The sequence below is a fragment of the Symphodus melops genome (genome assembly GCF_947650265.1).
Source record: "Symphodus melops genome assembly, chromosome: 17".
NCBI classification, from domain to species: Eukaryota; Metazoa; Chordata; class Actinopteri; order Labriformes; family Labridae; genus Symphodus; species Symphodus melops.
Window position 1 is genome coordinate 8,700,446 of NC_136707.1, and position 20,347 is coordinate 8,720,792.

The following is a 20,347-nucleotide window of genomic DNA, read 5'->3' on the forward strand; positions in this document are numbered from 1 at the left end:
TGAAGCAAAGAGTGATCTCTGAATGGAGGAGTGCGGTGTTGAGAAAAAAGTGAAAAGCGGAGGAAGAAAAGTAGGGGTTAGAGAAAAAGGAGAAAGAGACAGGCCTTAGGTAATGGGAAAGCCTTCAAGTGAGACAGTAATCTGGGTAATATGTCAGGCTGCTTTCAGCTGGGGAGCTTGACGTTTTCCCAATTAAGCGCTGGTGTAAAGGCAGCCTTTTCCCTAATTGTTTAACATGTAGTGGAGCGGCCGACTAGCATGACCCGCACGCAAGTTGTGTAGATCACAGGGTGTTGATTGACACAGACGTCCCTCTGGGCTGTCTGCACCATGAACTTCATCAGCCTCCAATTCACATGTGGAGAAGAACTTGTGGCTCCGTTTAAAATGAGGAGCTGAGGAAGGAAACACAGGAAGGATAATAAAGCTGTTATCAATGCTGGAGGTTATCAGACATATGCAATTTGATGGAGTCCATTTATCTTTATTATACCTCAAAATGTTCATTCACAGATCTGTTATATGCCCATTTTTCCAACCATATGGAGCAATTCAAAGAGCCGTTTAGGGACCAGCTTTATCCGAGGTCTTCTTTCAGGCAAATAAAACGTTTTCTCCTCCTGTCTGCCCTGTCTGTTCCTTAAATTCCTGCCATGTGTTCAGCCATTGTCACAGAAACTGTAGGGCTCAAAGAAGGGAAGCGTCCAGTTTTGTGCAGTCTTCTGTCTCCTCCGGTCCTCCGTTTGAGAGGCTGATCACTGCTGAGTTTCACTCTGTTTGGCCAGCTTAATGAAACCTTGATTTCCCAAACTCCCTCTCTGTATGTTTCTCCCCTCATCTCTCTGCCCAAAGTCTCTGTGCCTCAGCAAGTGCCAGGAGCTGCCATTTGGTTTTGTTTGTAGAGTGCTCATAGCCAACTGAACCAACAAGCCCACTGATTAAAATGAAAATGGGCCCTCACTCTTGGCCCTCTATTTCCGTCTCTAGTTTTCTCTCTCTGCTCAGTTGAGGAGGGGCTATGCTACAATCATTCCGCTCTCACGATATACCTCAATATCTACAGCTCTGCCACTAGAAATAAAAACTTAATAAAAGATTAGAACTGTGTGGATGTCATGAGTGTTGAGGCGTCTGTGTTTGGGGATTTGAGCTCTAGCACTTCAGCAGAGCTTTTAGCTTCAGAAATGGACAAATAGTGCAGACTCAACCATGATCCATTCTCATCCTTATCATCCGTACACATGATAAGATTACTCTGTGGTTTTCTACATATTGAGTAGCATTTCATTTGAGATGTGTCAATTAGTTGAAAGAGGCAGCTCAGTAACGCAAGTAACCTGTTTTTGGTTCAGTTACAAACTTAAGTCTGTTTGCAAATTCAGTGCAGTTTGTTTTCTCTGGTGTGGAAGCTGTCAATGGAGCCCTGTTGTGGATCAAACAACCGAGATTGCTTGAAAAGGTGGCCGCTTTTTTCTCTGACTCTGGTGCACTTTGTTTGCAGTACGTAAATAAACTCTCGATCTGACCCAGCTGACCGACCATCTTGAAGTGCCTTCAGTGACTCCAGTACATTAACATATAATCGCCTCGGTAACTGTTTGTGCACCAATACAACAAGACAAATTCCTCGTATATGTAAATGTACTCTGCAATAAAACCTGATTCTGATTCTAATTGCAGAGCGCATTTTGAGCCTCATTATCAAACTGTATCGTTTGCTGACAGTGATAATATAAGAACCACAGAGGCACCATAGACATGCAGTTGTCTGTCCATTTTTGAAATTGGAAAGTGGCTTTGGAGCAGCTACAGCAAGGCATTAGTTAACAAGTCTTTGTTTATGTGATGCAAAAAAAATCAAATTCGCCAACATTGTCTTCGTACATCACACATTCTGTTCCATTTGTAAATGTCCCTGTTTGAACACAAACTAAACTTGAGGTAATTGCGGAACAATGTAACAAACTGGTCCATGATTCAGAGAGCAAACGGCCTAAAGGGCTGAATAGAAACGTATATGCATCTTTTTTAAGTGACTAACAGTCATGAATGTCAGTTTGTACAATGATTATGTGAATATATTCAACATAAACGTTGTGAAAAAGTTTTTTCTTTCACGTTTGAGTGATAAAAATAGCTTTCACATTATTTTGATTCGGCTTTACTTCATTGTCCTGCATAAAGAAGATAGCACCATGGCACTTAATGCCAGGTCTTTTTTGAAGACATTTGTCGAAGTTTGTTAGAATCAATAACAGGCTACAAAAAAAGTACAGCACTGCAGTTGGCTGAGATGGTATCACAATTCGGAGGGTTCAATAAGTGATGTCCACGCATGAATTGTTAAGGTTTTGTCTCCTGACTCTAGTCTTAATGATCACTTTTATCTTAGTAATCATCCTTTCTGTCTATTTTCACTCAAGCATCTCCCTCCTACAGGGCTCTCAGTCGGTTTATAGCCACTCAAGTACACACTCAGACATTCAGAAAGATCCTCTCCAAGTCTTTGGGGTGCTGCCCTTATAAAAGGACAGCAGCCGCCCACGTTACTTCAGTGACAGCAGACCAAACCACAGATAGCTTCATCAGACTACTCTGCAGACTTCTGTGCTTCCTGCCATAGTCCACTGCACCTGCCACTGGCTGCTGGATATGCAATGATGCTAAGCACCATCCTGCTGGTGTCATGCTCAACTTTCTCACTTACAGCACAAAGTTTGTCACATCCGGAAAATATGCCACAGCATTACATCAAGAGAACAGCTTATTAGAGCACAAAAACCCCGTTTCCACCAAGCCGGTTTGGTTCAGTACAGTTTGGTACAATAAACCCTGAATCTGCTTAAATTGCAGAGGCCATATGGAGCTGTATAATAGTGTGACATCATAGCAGCCCAAAACAGTCAAACCATCAAGAAGAACAAGGACACAATAAACAAGGGACCCTTTAGGATCAGATTGGTACCCTGTTGGCACCCCAACAGAATTGTACCAAAATAGTAGGACAGTATGGATGCTTCATTTTGGTACCATTTCCAACTTTTAACAGTGGAATCGCCAATAAATGGGTACCATACGAAACCGAACTGAACCGGACCACTTGGTGGAAATCCATTGTACATATCATTATCAGCTTTTAGGAGTAATGCTAAATGAAATGCAGTAAATGCAGTTTTTTTTTTATCTCTGGAAAGGCAAACTTAACTCTTATCTTGTCAACTTTATGCAACCACTTTGAATTGTACAATTTTGTTTGTGTTTCTGTATATAAAGGTGGACTGAGATTTCTAATCCTGGAATAAGAGATCAGAAACAAATATTGCATATTGAGATGATATTCGACTGTGACCACCATGCACAAACTCTGCTCTGCATAAACATGTCAGGGGAAAGTTGTGAAACAAAAGATGTACACAATTAGCCTGCAGTGTATCCTGAGTGTGAGCAGTGCTGTAAATTAGCTGTCTGGGAGGCAGACAGGATCGGGCACAAACTTTGCGTTTGTGCGCTCATCCTGATCACATACCTATGTGTGATACCGCAGGGCACAATGGGTGACATCCTTGGTAATCAGCACCTGCTGCCTGTGACAACAGAGGTATATCGACAGATGACATGTTATGCGGTCACATACTGTGTCATGATGTGTGGGTTTGAGAGGAGAGAGAATAGAGGTGTGAGTCTAGACACAAGAGGGAAGAGGTCTCGGCGGGAGACCGAGAAAAAGTGGCTCACATGCAGAGCCGGTGGTGTGTGTCTGAACGGCTAATGACGAACAAAGTCATCCACTATTCTCAGATGGGATAGGAAGTCCTGGGCGTTAGCTAGCACCCTTCCAGATGCACCAAAGCGTGAATGTCTCCTGTTGGCAAACTGTTACACCTCCCACAGTTTGCACAGATTTGGCTTTCTGTGCAAGAGTGTGTGTGTGTGTGTGTGTGTGTGTCTGGTTGAACCTTTCTTATTAGGGCAACTTTAATTACGTTGCCCACTCACAAAGCTTGTCTCGCAGTTTAGACACAGAAGCTGCAGATGGACTGAGTGCATTAATTATAAAAATACTGGTCTGCACTTCGATCAGAGCAGTCAGCTCCATACAGCATTGTTTCCCCAAACTCCTTATCTATTTCCTCTCCCCTGCACTGGCGTTCAATTAAATCCTTGATTATCATTTTTTGCTTTACCTCCGGGTTGTCAGATGCAAATTGATCCTCTCTTTTCCACACTTTTTAATCAACATCAGCCCGGAGAAAAACAATGCCTCCTACAATGTAACACTGTTTGTCTTCGATATGTAGAAATCAATTCGTCCTGCATTAGTGCTGGGTCCGTTTATGTTGGAGGAGCTGCAGTATCTGATAACTTTGAAAGGCTTCGACCCTCTGTTTCTGTGGATCCCAGAGTGGGAATGAAGTAGTTAGCTCTGTTTGAGTTCTGAAGGTAGACCGCACACACAAACACACTCACTCTGTCCTTGAGCATTTAAGAGACGAGGACTTTCTTTCTCTTGTGCATTGTTAGAAGATTTCAACAGAAGCAGTGGGAATGATTTTTTCGCTCAAACATATTTATTTAAATTGTTTTATTTAAATCTTCTCGCCACTGTTATTGTGCAACGTGTGAAGCTTTTTCTCAGTTTTTAAAAGACCATATAAACCATATTACTAAAACACTGTAAGAATATATAATGTGATAGAGGAGTCTATGTAAACACCTCTTCATTTGTGTCCACTTGTGCTCCGGGGACTTGTGATGTGAGGAGACATGATCTGTGAAAAACTGACTCTGTTCGCCTGATTAAATACACATCACGAAATATAAGTCATTTGGGTTTTTTGCACTTCAAATCGTGACATTGTGTCCACTCTTCATTCATTGTCATGCGTTGTCAATGTTTGGCATATAGTGCCCTTAGGTATTATTGTGCTTATGGACATACTTGTGCACTGCCCTAGACCTTATAGTGTTAACTAGAGGTCTGTGTGCATGAATGTGCTTTGCTTTTTGGTTCAGTAAGTTCCCTGCCATTCATTGTACATGCATAATACAATGTTTAAATTGCACACAGAGAGGCAGATGCAAGCCTATGTGAGCACTTGCAGAAGCTCAGGCTGAAACCTACAGTAAAGATAGTAAATCATTGTCCATGAGCACACAGTAAGAACATGCAGGGAAAAACTGGGGAAAATGCCGGTTTCAGATGTAGGACTAAAGGTGAGTGCAGATTATCTTGTACTACAAAGAGTCACTGTAAAAAATGTGGTTGTTTTAAGTTAAAAAAAAAAAAAAGGAGAGTGTCTGGGCTGCCATAAAATTTGAGATACATCTGTTTCACTGAAAACAAAACAAAATATGTTTGTAGTTACTTGTGATTTTGTTTTTACTTAACTTCTGTGTACAAGATGTTTTGTCAATGCAGTATGTTCCAAGCAGGACCCAAAGGAGCTCCTATGTGTGAGGAGACAGTAGTGTAGCCAATTCCTGAGGTATCTTAATTATTAAAGTGTTTTAAACTGTACATATATAACTGTAAGTATCGTTATGATGTAATTTTAGTTTAATCCTATTTGTCAGAGGAAATGACAGAAACGCAAAATATTGAGTTGTCACAAAATTTATAAGAAATTCTATTCAAATTGGCCACGAAACTGAAGTTCACGCGACAAACAGTTTTGACAGGAGAATACAAAAAAAGACACATTTTTTCCTTCCTTTTTAAATGTATTGAACCTTTATTTGCAAAGGAAAAGAAACACGTTGGGATGAAAAATCACTTTTTAAGAACGTCCTGGCCAAGACAAGCAGCAGCTCATAGTCTGAAACAACAAGCAGCCACACATACAAATAGAAACAAAATACATTATTTAACACTTCCAGACACAAATAATAGATTTAGAAAGCAAATGTTTGTCAAAACAATCCACAAACACATCAGGGAGACCATCGACAGCCATATGTGTCCACCTCCAATTATTGAAACCAGCTTCTATTCTGGGTTATGCCCTTACTGTTTCTGTCTTGCAAAAGTCCAGTCAATTAAATAAAAACAGTACCTGAATTTCCCATGTCCTGGAGTGTATCACACCAAAGCATCTGTGAAGCGTCTGCTAACCTTAAAACATGAGAGGTTTATTTGTCTGTGCCTTTCAAAACCATAACAGATGACTGTTTAAAGAAACACATATTTAATGTAACACCGACATCACTATTCAGGGGAAAGATCATTGTTTGAGTTTGAATAAGTAGCATGTGGAACTTTTCGAAACTCCAGCAGCTCCATGGCTTTTTTCACTTTTGTAAAATGTTGTTTTGTATTATTCAACATCTTATGTATGCTGTTGTCTTTGTAAAGTACCCATTTCCCTTTTTGCCATGGAAGCTAATGTTCTCCTGATGTCAGCCATTGAAGCAGGAGACTCTCAGGCCTTGTTCACATCGCACCTTCAAATCTGATGTTTAGCACATCCAGATTGTATGTCGTTTATTTATTTATTTATTTTTTGCCAGTCTGGACACAAAAAGCCATATGAGATCTGGTGTCTCCAAATCTGATTCAAACTAACATACGTAGGTGGTTTAGAAAGCGACTCAAATCTGATTTCTACAGATCCGACTCAATCTGAACGTGTAGGTCGCTTCAGTGTGTCTTCTGCGTCACTCGCAATGCGACTCCATCCACAATAACAACAATGTAGATCTGAGAGGCCGGAAGTCACCTTCAATCAGTGGAAGAAAACAGCAAGACTCAAAACAAACGCAGTAAAACAACAGACTGTGGACAGGCTGCTCCATAAGATTGTTTGCATCAGAAATAGACACACTTCTCTGTCATCCAATTTGCCCTTGTATTTCTTAGGCGTAACCTGTTACCATAGAAATCAATGTGGATCAGACCATGTCAATATGGACGGGCAGATCGGATCTGGTTACTTGCAGTTTGTAATGTGGACAGTTAGTCAGTTAGATCGGATTCTGATCTGATTTGGGGAAAAATCGGATTTGGCATTCGGCAGTCTGAACAAAGCCTAAGTTACAGTTGATGGAGAAATGTTTTGTCTGCCTCCAGGAGACAAAAACTGTTCAGAGCATTTTGACTCCATCTGGTTGATAAAGATTTTACTTTTACAGCCTGTCGAGGTTAGTCAAATATTTAGTGCTGTGTTAGCGCTGAAGAATATGAAGCATGAGCACGCACCATCTAACCGCAGCACAGTTCATTCAAGTGAATGATTCCCCCACGTCTGCCTATGCAAATGGTCCTCTGAGCAAAAGCAATCCTTCTTTTCATGAGATGTGGTGTCAGTCGTTTTACCATTATCCTGATGAACACGGTAGGAGATACAGCTGTCAAGAGGCCAAATGGAGAAGCTCAGTTCAGTAGTAGGTCAACCCTGAAACAATTCATGGCAAAGTGACAGCGCTGTCATCAACGTCTGCGTTTCAGAGACGCATTAGAGAGAATCATTAGGGAATCGCAGTGAATATCATCTCAGGAAGCTTTGTATTCAAAACACATGGTGGTGTTGTTGTAATTATTGTACTTGTAAATCTGTTATCTGAGCATCTATTTTTGGAAGTCAATAAAATGTATTTGAGTTTATTGAACAAAAGAGTGGTGCTGCACATGAACAAAAAACAACAACAAAAAAGCCCATCAAATTTTCTTCTGTGGTGGATGATTTTTTGTCTACAATCTGTTCTTCCCTTTCAAATCACAGGCTGTCGAGCCCAGAAACTCACACATCCACATGTTGTTGAGTTTTAACGAATACCCAGCTGTCCTGTGTGCTTGCAGCTTGAATTATAAGAAATGGGGCCAGCTCTCTTTTCAGTGGAGCTGCACTTTGGTTCAGATTGTTGAATAGGAAATCTTAGATTGAAAATTGTCTCTGATGATCACTGTTGAACTGTCCTTTTTGGTTGCACATTATGCTCCTGATTTCATCTCACATTTAAGACATGCTTCAGCATTAAAGCAACCTTTTTTTTTTCAGCTGGATACTCTAGTTCAAGATTTATAGCAGCCTTTCTAGTTAGGAAGCATTAACATCCAACAACTTGTGTTTTTAAGAGCAAACATCAATTAGAGTAGGCATGTTGTGTTTCTGCATATTAAGATGTATTCACTTAAATCACCAAGACTGTCAACACACAGATACGCAGCTTTTATTTTCACACTTCTGTTTTGTACTCGGCATATGTTGTCACTAACCTAAACAATAAAAACAAGGGGTTTGAAGATAACCAGAAAGGGAAAAAAAAAAAACAATCAACATTTGGTGTCAGTTGTCAACCAGCGAATGATTTATGTCCGATCGCAGCTCTGGTTTGCCTCTCCTCCTGCCACTCAGCGACTGGCTGCGTTGTTGTGAAGCCGAGGTGCTGCTCGCCGTGCGATTGGAGTGGCGTGGAGAAAAGAGCCAGTGTCACCTTGTCACTCTTGGGCACGTTGCCAAACTGCTGGCGGGGGGGGGGTTGGAGTGGGTGTGTTGCCGAGGAGGGGTGTGTGTTTAGAGGTGGTGGTGATGAATCATTGTGCTGCTCCAGTCTGTCCCCCACCCTCCACCTCACCCCATCACTAACACTGTAATTATCCGCCTGTGGAGGATGGGACATCTGCAATAACACTAGAGTTTGATCATCTCAGGGTGTGTGTGTGTAGTGTTTGAGGACGAGGGTGAGTCACTGAGGCAAGGAGAACAGTGTGTGAGAGGGTGATTTAGATTTTGAATTGGTGAGCCTGTTGTTCTTTTTTTATGGAGTCATTTTCACAAGCAGCTCCAGTTTTCTTGATGGACAGTTGGCAGCAGCTGGACTCTGCTCGCATCATATCAAAGGAGGACCTCGTTGGTCAGAGGTCCTGTGTGCTTCATCTCAAGCTCTGCCCATTAGAGTCTGGTTCTCCATCATGCCTGGGCTCTGCACTTACTGGAGCTCCTGCAGCTGCTCAGGCCAGGGTTTATCTTCCGCACATCTGATCGCAGACTTAGAGTGGAATGTGAAGCCCCCCTCCAAGATCAAGGTTTGCGCCAAAATAGATGCTCCTAAGGCAGCTGGGCCGGATGTCACAAGAGCCACAGCTCAGTGGTGGAGCGGAGAGGTGGGCGGAGGTGACCCTGAGGTACTCGGGGGGGTGGGGGGGGGGGGGTGGGGGGGGGGGGGGGGGGGGCAGTGACACACATGCTCAGTTACTGGCTGCTGGCAATATGGAGTCATAGTGATGGTTCATGATGCTTGATCATCCAGCAGCTCTCTACACACTGGTTCACTGATCAGGCAAAGCAATGTTGCTTAATGTAGCTCACTGACTGTTTCCATGCAAGAAAAGATGTGGAAAGATGTGCTTCATGTTTAACATTAATGATTAGATTTATTTACCCAAGATCTTCCAGATTTCACTTGTCTTGATTCACTTTGACATAACATAGAAGATCACAGAAAAGCTTTAAGTATTATACTATTGAGGATTATAGAGCAAAAATTACGAGCCTACCTACCTACCTACCTACCTACCTACCTACCTACCTACCTACCTACCAAACCTACCTACCTACCTACCTACCTACCTACCTACCTACCTACCTACCTACCTACCTACCTACCTACCTACCTACCTACCTACCAAACCTACCTACCTACCTACCTACCTACCTACCTACCTACCTACCTACCAAACCTACCTACCTACCTACCTACCTACCTACCTACCTACCTACCTACCTACCTACCTACCTACCTACCTACCTACCTACCTACCTACCTACCTACCTACCTACCGACCGACCGACCGACCGACCGACCGACCGACCGACCGACCGACCGACCGACCGACCGACCGACCGACCTACCCTACCTACCTACCAACCCTACCTACCTTCCGACCTACCTATCTAGTTATCTCAGTTTTTTTGTACATATACAAGTGCCTGCAGTGCAAAACTGTAGAAAGAAACATGAACAATCAAGTTCCTGATAGCCCAGCTGTAGATCAGGGATCACAGATAACTCTTTTCATTGATACGATATGAAGTGCTTTTTCACCCTTGAAGTTCAACCTGTTGCGTTATTTCTCGGTGTTCCTCTGCATGTTCTGTATCTCTTTCTCTTTTTTTTTTTTTTTCATTCAATTGCATGTGGAAAACAGTGTTCATCGGAAAACTTTCAAGGCTCTTTTCTTCTCACTGCTGAGCCTCAACAAGGTCACTGGAGTACAGTGCTAATTATCCCTTGAGGGTGCAAGGAACTGGGAAATCCAAACAACCCACCCACCTTGCCACTCACCCGGCCTGTGCATTTACAACCTGGAGCGATGGGTGTGTAAGCTTGCAAGCATGTTTCTCTTTTCTAATAATACATTCATGAGAAAATGCAAGTTGATCAGCTTGTATGCTGTGGGCTTTCTGTGCATGTGATGGAGAACTGATCCCTCGAGGTTTAGTTTGGCACCCCGCTCTGCTGTCAGTCGCGTCTCGGTGGATCTCCCCCTGACTTCTGTGATATGAGACAACACTAGGCAGCAGCCAGCGCCTTATTTGAGGACTAATTAGGTTATTCAGGGGGCAGGCAAGGGTGTGCGCTGCATTAATGGTTTAATGTGTGCTCTTTGAAATGATGAATATTGAGTCCCATTATTGCAGCATGGGTGAGTAAATCACAAGTTAAATACATAAAGTTTTGTGATGGGTAAATGTTTTATTGAATTCTTGCTATTTTAAAACAATCTGCATACATCAGCTGTAAAATCCTCACAATGTGATTGGGTGGATAGGATGCAAATAGCAGCACAGCATGTTTGATGATTTCCAAAGATAAAAAAAAAAAAAAAAAAAAAGGATGGTGGATTGTGTTTAGACAGCAGAGGCAGTAACATCTGTGGAGTCAGGAGAGTGAGGAGGAGATGAAAAGGCTGTCTCTTTGTCTTCCCTCTAACCACCGACTCTAAAAAACATGACAAGGTTAAGAGAAGGTTAGAAGTTTAAGGCAGCTCGATGTGACGGCTGATTTAAATCTGCGACAGGCTGGGCGAAGTTTTCCCACTGAATGTGGGGGGCATTAATTGAGCTGCAACGTGAGGGGGAGGGGGGGGGGGATGACACGTCATGCCAAACATGCTAATCCCAACGAGCCTCCTCATCTTTGACTTCCTCGTCTCAAGAGAAGCCTTGATTGATGTCAACATAAAGAAAAGACTGAGAGAGAATGAAACGGACTGAGAGAGAGAGAGAGAGAGAGAGAGAGAGAAGGATGGAGAGGGAGAGAGAGAGAGAGAGAGAGAAGGATGGAGAGGGAGGATCACCCCGAGGGGGCAGATCCTTCAGATGACCTCTGTGGTCCTCAACTGGTGCTACCTGGAGCACAAACATTGGCATGACATCCAGAGGATATGGAAATTCACCCGTGTCAGCTAACGTCAGCTCATGGATTTGATTTTTCTGTTTTAAATAGAACGTCTATTCATCCATGAGCACCCCGTGAAGAAGCAGAAAAGCCTGAAGTGGAGACCCAAAAAGTGGAAATAAAAGGGAGAAAGAGAGGGAGTGGGACAGTGATAACCTCATCTTATAACCTCCTGTGTTAAGCCATCAGTCTTTCTGACCCCTGTAATTAGCACACAAAGCACAGGGGTGGAGAGAGCGAGTTCAATTGGTCCCTGAGAGACTCCACTCTCAGCCTACAAATAAGATATTGCCGCATAGACAGAATTTTTACTGAAAGCACAGAATAGATTTGTCTCCTTGCAGACACAGCCGATATTTCATCCTGGGGATGCCTGCGGCTTAGGGCCTTGTTGGTATTAGTGCGCCTAAAAGTTGTTGGGAGCTTACAGTCCACACAGGAATACTTTCATGATATCAATTACTTCAAATGCACACAGGCCCTTGTTGGGATTTACACGCGTGCGCGCCGCAGGCCACCAGATAGAAAAAAGGAGGAAACAGGTTGCAGACAGTTAGGGAAATGACAAGAGTATGACAACTGAATTTTGTATTTCTAAATGGCTGAATTGGAACTAATTCTGGTCTATTATGGAGGGAAATGAGCATGATACTGCAGGGAGGTCTGCGCCGGTACCCAAAGCACAACCGTCTTCATTGGTACCCCCACTACCAGCAGCCCCTGGGGGAGCCTAGGCCAGCCGGGTGGAGTAATTGAATAACTTACAGCAGATCACTATTTGGCTGACTTAAGCTCATTGGATAGACAGGAATTCAGAGTCTGCAGACAGCAGACTGTATGCCGGAGCAAGCTGGAGTATAGGCGGCGGGTTGTTCATGTAGCCTAAGTGATCTACAGACCGAGAAAGAGCACCAGAGAGGGCAACAGGGATGTGTAATCTCACAAGGGGCAGGTTTAAAGAGTTTGCCTTATCTCATAGCTTAAAGACTTTAATGACTTGTAGAAAAAATCAAAAAGTGGTTCAATTACTTTGAGAATCAAAGGAGGGCTTTTTTCCCCCCCCCAAGCCTGTAGAGTCTGGTTTGTGAGGAGTCCACTCACAGCTGAGGCTGCAGCTCTTTGTCTTTGTTCCTGTGAAAAGGACAGGAAGTGTGTGGCAATGTGGAGGAACTAGTTTACTTATTCATCAGGTTTTCAAGTTGTAGTGGAGGCAAGGTTTCTCAGGGATGATAAATGGCCTCCGAAGGCCCAGGTGGATGGGAGAAGGGAGGAGGTAAATAATGGAACAGCCTGACAAACAAAGGAGGCGCCATGATGCATTGTCTGAATGTGAAACAAAGCCACAGGTGTGTGTGTGTGTGTGTGTGTTTGCATGTGTGTGTGTCTGTGTATGCGTGTGTGTGTGTTTGAGGGAGAGTGTGTTAGAAGGACTGATGGTTGCCTCCTTGTCTCTCCATCGTTTCCAGACCCCTGCAGGACAGTCTCGGCTGCTTTTTGAAGTGATCCTCGCGGCAGCACCTCTGTGAAGTGACTGCATGGATGAAGCTGGTGCATTTGGGCACTGATAGAAGATTAAATAAATAAATAAATAAATAAAAGAAGGAACGTCCCTCTAGAGTGGAAATGTAACTCTAATGCAGCAGGAGGAGGTGGACAGGAAAGCTATTAAGGCTAAGCGAGGGCCTGGGGTCCACTCAAGTTTTACACTCCTACTCAGGGCTGCACTGTATGTATTCCTGAAACACACACTTTCTCTCTCTTATGTGCACACGCGCACAACCACACATCCACTCAGCCCCCTGTTCCAGTTCCGTTCCGTCTGAACTCTCTCTCCGCGCTGAGCCGGGCAGACTCAAGGAAACGGTTCATTTAAATGTACATAATTTGCTCTCGGAGGCTCACTCTTGGTCTCAGTGTTCCCCTGCGGCGCCACAGAGAAGCAGCCCAGGAGAGACAGAGAAAAGATTTATCCTGGAGAATTCAGTGGCCTGGACCGAAACACAGGCTGGTAAAAGTTGGGCAGAGAGGGAGCTTCGGGTACAGTGGACAGTGAACACCTATCCTCCAGAGAGTCTGATGCCAACACATGTTTGTCATCTCAACTCACCACTGGACTGTTTTAAAAAAGGGAAGCGCCATAACACGATGTTGAGCATTTATTACTGTGAGGGAAGAATCATCTACTCAAATGCATGCACACACGTTTTTTGTTTTTTTTGTGCTGTGGTCTGTATAAATAATTGTTGGACCTTCTTTGATGTCATCCATTTTTTTCTTCGGTCCATACATGATGCCTTGAGTTCAGTGTTCTGCCGTCTCGTTTTTTTGTTTTTTTTTTGTTTTTTTTCAAGCCAGAAGTTGCCATATTTGGATAAGAGGTTAGAGTGAGAGAGAAGGAAGGTGTTGGCAAACAAGTTATCAAAGCTAAACAGTAAACTGAAGAAAGAACGTCTTCTTTATTCGCTGATGACAGACTTAAGGAGTGAAGAAAGCTTTTGGAGTGGAGTGAACATGCTCACGAAAATCTCAGATGAGTTGCAGGTGAGTGACGTCCCACATAAATAATCGGTCCTCTCATCTCTACCGTCGTTCTTGATCGGTGTTAGATGCAGTTCAACAATATATTGTCAGGAATTTGCAATGGACCAAAAACTAGCACATACAAAGCAAGGGGAAAAAAAACCAATCACGTACAAGGGTGAGAGACAGTACAGGGTGAAAAGAGTGTGACAGGAAGTCAGGGAATAGGAAGAGAGTGAAAAGCGCTTTGGCCTTTGTCAAAGTCAACACTTGGCCTTTTGCAGATCAGGAGGTGATTGTGCTGATTGTGTTGCACAAGCTTGTGTGTTGTCAGAACGTGCAAGACGCCTGCTGTGTCAGAATTATCCAGGTATCCGACATCTGTTTGCGTGAGGCTTTACATAACCGGGGGATTTATACAGGCTAAGACTTTACACTAATACTGACCCGCATTAACCAGGGGAGCGACGCATCTTCCAGCATTTTATGTGTTCAACAACAAAGGAACAGAGAAACTAATCCCCATAATTGATTCTATTTAAGCCGAATCAATTCATATCAAATAATGAGTGAACAATTCAAAGTGTTTGTGTGATAAAATACGTGCTTTTTGTCAGCATGATTTAGTCCTGTTGTGATAGGAATAAAGACAAAACATACAATGATAAAAGAAGAAAAACTGACAGGCTAAGTCAGTGTGCTGAAATCATCCACACTGAGATTTGCCGAGCTTTTTGTAACACCAAAGGTCCCGAAAACAATCCTTTATAATGTGAAAACAGTTCATGTTTTTGACACTGCTCCTAACTTTTCATGGTACAGAATATTAAAATATAAACACAAAACTTCCCCATGTGCTGTCAGAAAATCAAGCTACTCTCTCCTCTGGACCGTATGAAACCGTTTTCACACATTCTGTTTTTGAGGGCAATCATGCTATTAAGTGTCATCATTCTGTTGCTTACTATCTTACATACTAATCATTTTCATCTTCTTTAAAAATGCACAAGTCACTTTTGTTCACATGATACCCTCCTAAATATCTTCAGTAATGCTTTAGTAATAGTACACTTGATAGGAAACCTTGTTAGTATGGGGTAAAACAAATCTGTGCATACTAAGTGAAAGCATTGGTAGATTTAAAAAAAAAAAGTCATGACACGAAGGATATATAATTAAAAGTTATATTTGAGTATTTGTAATGAGTCTGGTCGAATTGAACCGCAAATATCCCATCAGTGAAATGTCAAAGGCAGGTTGTGCATGAACATAAAAAAACAAATGCAAATGTCAAAAACTGAGTATCAGCCTTTCAAAATATTCCCTTAAATGCTGAAGCAATAGCATTTTTAAATGTACTCAGCCTGACCTTAGTGACTGTCTGTGATCACAGTGTTTTAGTGAACTATAGTCATTTAGTACATTTCCATAATAATTAGTCACCTAAGCCCCCAAACTGCCTCCCGAAACACAGTCAGCAGCTGCTTGAAACAGCCAGAGAGCACCACAAAAACACAACAATTGTGATTCCAAAGTCATACAAATTATCACTTGGGGGAAATTACAAGGGAGACCAGTTTATAAAATACCATCATTTCTGTTTTACACACAAAAGAAAAACAGGTGTTGATGGCTTTAATGGTTCAAATTTGATCATTGAACGTGAAGGTGTTGGCAGCAGTCACACTTTGATTTTTGTGAAATATTTAGAAACATCATTTTTTTTTTTTAATTTGTATTCAGAATGGGGAAAAAAAGAAATGTGATGAGGATTGGGTAACCCTGTAATTTCATTGTTTTTTTGTAACTGGTCAGTTTGTCTTGAGCACTTATTGACCACTGATTTAATGCAACAGTCCAGATTTAACACTTTCTTTTTAAAACTTGTTAATTCACCTAAAGTTGATTTGAAAGCTTCCATGTGTGGTAGTTGTTGGATGCGTAATTGTATTTATTAATTTAAATCAATCTTTCGTTGTAGCCTCAATATCAATGCTATTGCATAAGTATCCAATGATTTAACATACAAACAACTTGGTGGTCCCCACACCCCACCCCAGCAATGAAAGCTTGTGTTTTCATTCACTTGCTATTGTTATAGGACAACTTTAAATGACCTTGGGTGGACTAACGTGAAGTAAAAGGTTTTACATTTAAGTGTGGCCTAAGGGTTTGTTTACTGATGACCGATCAACAGGAAGGACCACTGAGACCCTGTATGTTTTCTTTAATAGCTTTCACCTCTGCCCATCTGCCCAAATGCCCCAGGTTACCTCTTAAACCATTGGTTCCCATCCCGGGTCTGTCCCCTCCTAGGGAGGGCGCCAAAATATCTCAAGGGGGGCACAAGGCTCTGTCTGCTCTCAAGTACAAAGGTCTTCTCAGTAAGAAAAAGTGTGTTCAGGCATATGTTGATACAATTATGTAAATGAAAACAATATATTTAGTAATGATTTTTAACAGAAATGCATTCTTTTTTTCCATGTGGGTGCTTTGGAGGCTCAGTTTTTCGTCGTATTTGGGATCTCAGGAAAAAAGGCTTGGAACCACTGTTCTACACACCTTTCTAAGCCTCACTGACACCCAGTTTCAGTGTCATTTCTTCTGAATGATGATCATTACTGGGACAGTCTAATTAAATTAGGAAGGAGTGCACTTTTTTGTTTGTTTTTTTTTGATACAGAGAAATACTAATTTCCAGCATCTTTTTATAGCACACAGTGTGAACACTCCTCGAAACTTCAAGCCAAATTAGCTGTAAGAAATAATTGTGCCTTTGGCCGAAGCTCTATAGTTCTTGCCAAACTTTGCCGGCTGTCATGGCAACGGGTGACACCATGACATTTTCAGCCGAGTGCGTTTATCACCTCACACCCTCCCTTCAATGTGTGCCTCTGACATTTTGTAAGGGGCGGAGCTGGCAGCAGGCACAAAAGCGGCTCTGCTGTTGGCTCAGAAACGCATGTTGATGTCTTCATGTGTTTGTTAATGAACAGACTTTACTGCATGTTGTGACGCTCATGTGTATGCATGTATGTAGATCACTCTTGTCATGTGTTCACACCCCTCCGGAGCTGATTTCTCACTCAAGCTTCAGCATCTCATCACTGTGTGTTCTTTACGCCAAGTGTTGAATTAAAACAAAAATCCAAACAAGTCCAGCTACCATGCAAGTTATCCATGATGGAAATATTATGAATAACTCAGCTGTGTTTGCATGATTCATCCTCTCTCATATTGGATGCACGTGTAAAAAATATCTATTCTATAAACATGTGTGTTTGTGTGTGTATGTAAAATGTTTGTGTATAAACCTTGTGCTTAAGCCTCTAGAACCAGTAATTGAAAATTGAATAGAACAGTGAAGTTGCAGGCTCATGGCTCATGGCCTAATTTGGCAGATGGCTCTCTGAATCTCTCTGTGGAACCATTCCCTCAAGTGTGTGTTTGTGTGTATGTGTGTGCGTTTCTGCTAGTGTAGCTCCTCAGAGACAAAGACTCCTCAAAGCGTCCTTTTAAAGATTCAAGTTTATGTCAGGATCGACACTGTAAGTTTGGAGGTACTTAAAGGTGAGGGGGTTGGTTGTTTTTATTTCTCTCTCTCAGCAAACCCCTTTGGTCTTCTTCACCTTGCAGGGGCTCATTACCTCTTCTGCTTCTCTGAAACGTTGTCTTAATCCCAGCCGTTTACCAGGTTAATGTATTCACTGAAGGAGATGTCATCATGTTGCCTCTGCAATTGCACATGTGTTGAGTGTTTGTGAATCCAGCCCAGAGGAACAGAAGCACTCATGTAGTCAGATTGTTGCCACATTGCAAACAAGTCATTCAAGCACACTGGTACATGTGTGCTCTTGTTCATCTTGTATTTTGGAGGGAAAAAAAAAAGATGCAAGAGTGAAAACTTGTAGGAGCATGGTTGATGGTTAAAAAAATATTTTCTGTCGTTAGATTGGTATAGCCTTCTTTATTTTTATTGGTCATGAGTGTACTTGTTGAAATCACAACACAGTCTAGTAAGGCTGAAACATGATTCACTGTTAGATCAGACCAGTTGTTCGTTGTTGTTGGGGTTTTTTTCTGGCTGTCTGACCAGGTTTTTTTTTTTTTTTGTCCTGTTGCCCTTTGCTTCTTTTTTCGCTCAACTCAGCAAAGACCTTTTATTCCAAGATTGATATCATTGTTAGAGGAAAGGTATCATGACAAACAACAAATAAAGATCCAGATTGTATAAACAGAATTACACCCTGAGATTGGAAAAGAGTGTGAACGTGATAAGGATGTGTATTAATTAACAGACAAGAAAGCTTTGTGACAGTAGCAAAAAAGAGAGAGAGGGCTGTGAAAACTAACATATGGTTATTGGAAGGGACAAACGAATTCTCCTTTTAAACTGCATGCAATTAAATCTGCTTGTCTCCCGAGGTCCTTCCATGTATTATAAACACTTTACAACATAAGTTTCTTGTTCTAGTTCACGCCAAAGGGCGCTTTGAGATAAATACATGTGACTTTATGTGTTTGTGTGTGTGCACTCACTCACCTGTGCAGATGGCTGCAGTCTTGCCACTCCACGATGAAACGTGGAGTTTCAGCAAACACAGTAAATTCCTCTCTTGGAAATGAGTTGGTGGACATCGCCGCGTACCGCGACTTTCGCCTCCTGTTATCGGCGTCTTTTTTTAGGCAAACTTCTGCTGTCAGGAGCAGGTTGTGTGTGAGCGTCTCATCGCACACCTACCAGTCAGTGCTCAACACTGACACATGTCTGTATGTGTTAATCACAGATGTCTATTTCTCCCCCTCTCTGGCCTCCTCCAGACCTCCCATGGCTCTCCCTGTCTCCCTGCCCGGCGCAAGCGCAACACAGGTGACACAAGGCGGCATTACTAGCATGCCACACATCCATCAGACTATGAGAAGCAGCAGGAGGGAACCAAGATTGTAAGGGCTTTTATATTTTAATAAAAGTTTATTGTGGTTTCAGAAAATTACATATCGCGTCTGCATTTACTACTTGTCAATATTTGTTCATCTGCATGCTATTCCGCTATCTGAAACATACTGTTTCATGGCCTATTCTGCTGGAGTGGGAGTTATGTTGAGGGTAATATCTCCTTTTTGACATTTGCCCTCTGCAATTCTGACCTCATCCACCTCACCGTCGTTTCCTGCTTCAGGCCCTGTAGCTCCGTCTGATGTCCGCTCACGCAAACACTGCTGCACTGTGCACACAGGAGCATGCACACTTGCACAAACACACACACACACACACACACACACACACACACACACGGATTTGCAGCAATTAGAGTCATATTGTGTTAGCCTGCTGCCTCCTACGTTTCTAACCAATAGGGTCATATGATAGATGAAGAAAACAAATCCATCCAATTTTTGCAAGTTGGTCGTCTCGAATGTACTCCAAAACCTTTTTCCTTGAACTAAACAAAACATTGAATCTTTTGAATCCTGTTGTATCCACAGTGTTCTCATCTCTCTCCATTTGTGTTTCTGTTTCACTTCAATCCTTGTCTTCTGTTTGTCAACATGTGTAAGACTCTCAGTGTGGAAAAGGTGTGTGAAGATGACGCAATACCTCTTCATTGTTTGAAAATCATAGAATAATTGCTAACTGAATAAAACAAACATTGTACATTGGAAAGTAAACCAGTATGTTTTGCATATTTATGGACCTTATTCTGTACAAACTTTCACACATTTCCATGTTTTTTTCTCCGACAAAGATATTTGTTTGTCTTGGCTACATAATTGAATACAATTAATACAGCAAACACTGCCTCATAGCCAAAAAATGGTTTGATCTTGGCTTAAAGTGTGTCAGCTTTTAGCCCTATTAGTTTGCTCTTCTTTGGGGTGTGTATGCGAAAGCACCAGGGAAACAGCACTTAAAAAGGTCACTAATGCACTCAGCGTGCGGAAGGGGGAAAGAAGCATGTTGGATGTTTCTCTCTCTCTCTCTCTCTCTCTCTCTCTCTCTCTCTCTCTCTCTCTCTCTCTCTCTCTCTCTCTCTCTCTCTCTCTCTCTCTCTCTCTCTCTACACTGAGTTCTCTGGAGATGCAGCCCTACGACATGTAAGGATGCCATGTACTTTTATTTATTTATTTGTGGGTGTGAGGGAACGGGAGATGGAGAAAGACTTGCTGCACTTGATTTTGTTTGTGCCTGCAGCATTGTAAGAGCCAACAAAGACATTTACGAAGAACAGAAGTAGAATAGAAGGAGGGCAAGACAACAGCTGTGAAGAGTTAGAGTTGGAGAAAGGAATAAGGGTCAGAGGTGTCTGAAGTTCTGTAAGTCAACTTTCATTCTGCTGCTGCCAGAAACATGATGTCACTGTTAAAAAAAATAAATTAAAAAAAAATCTACACAAGGCAGTGGAGCAGGGAGGTTAGGTCATGTCAGACA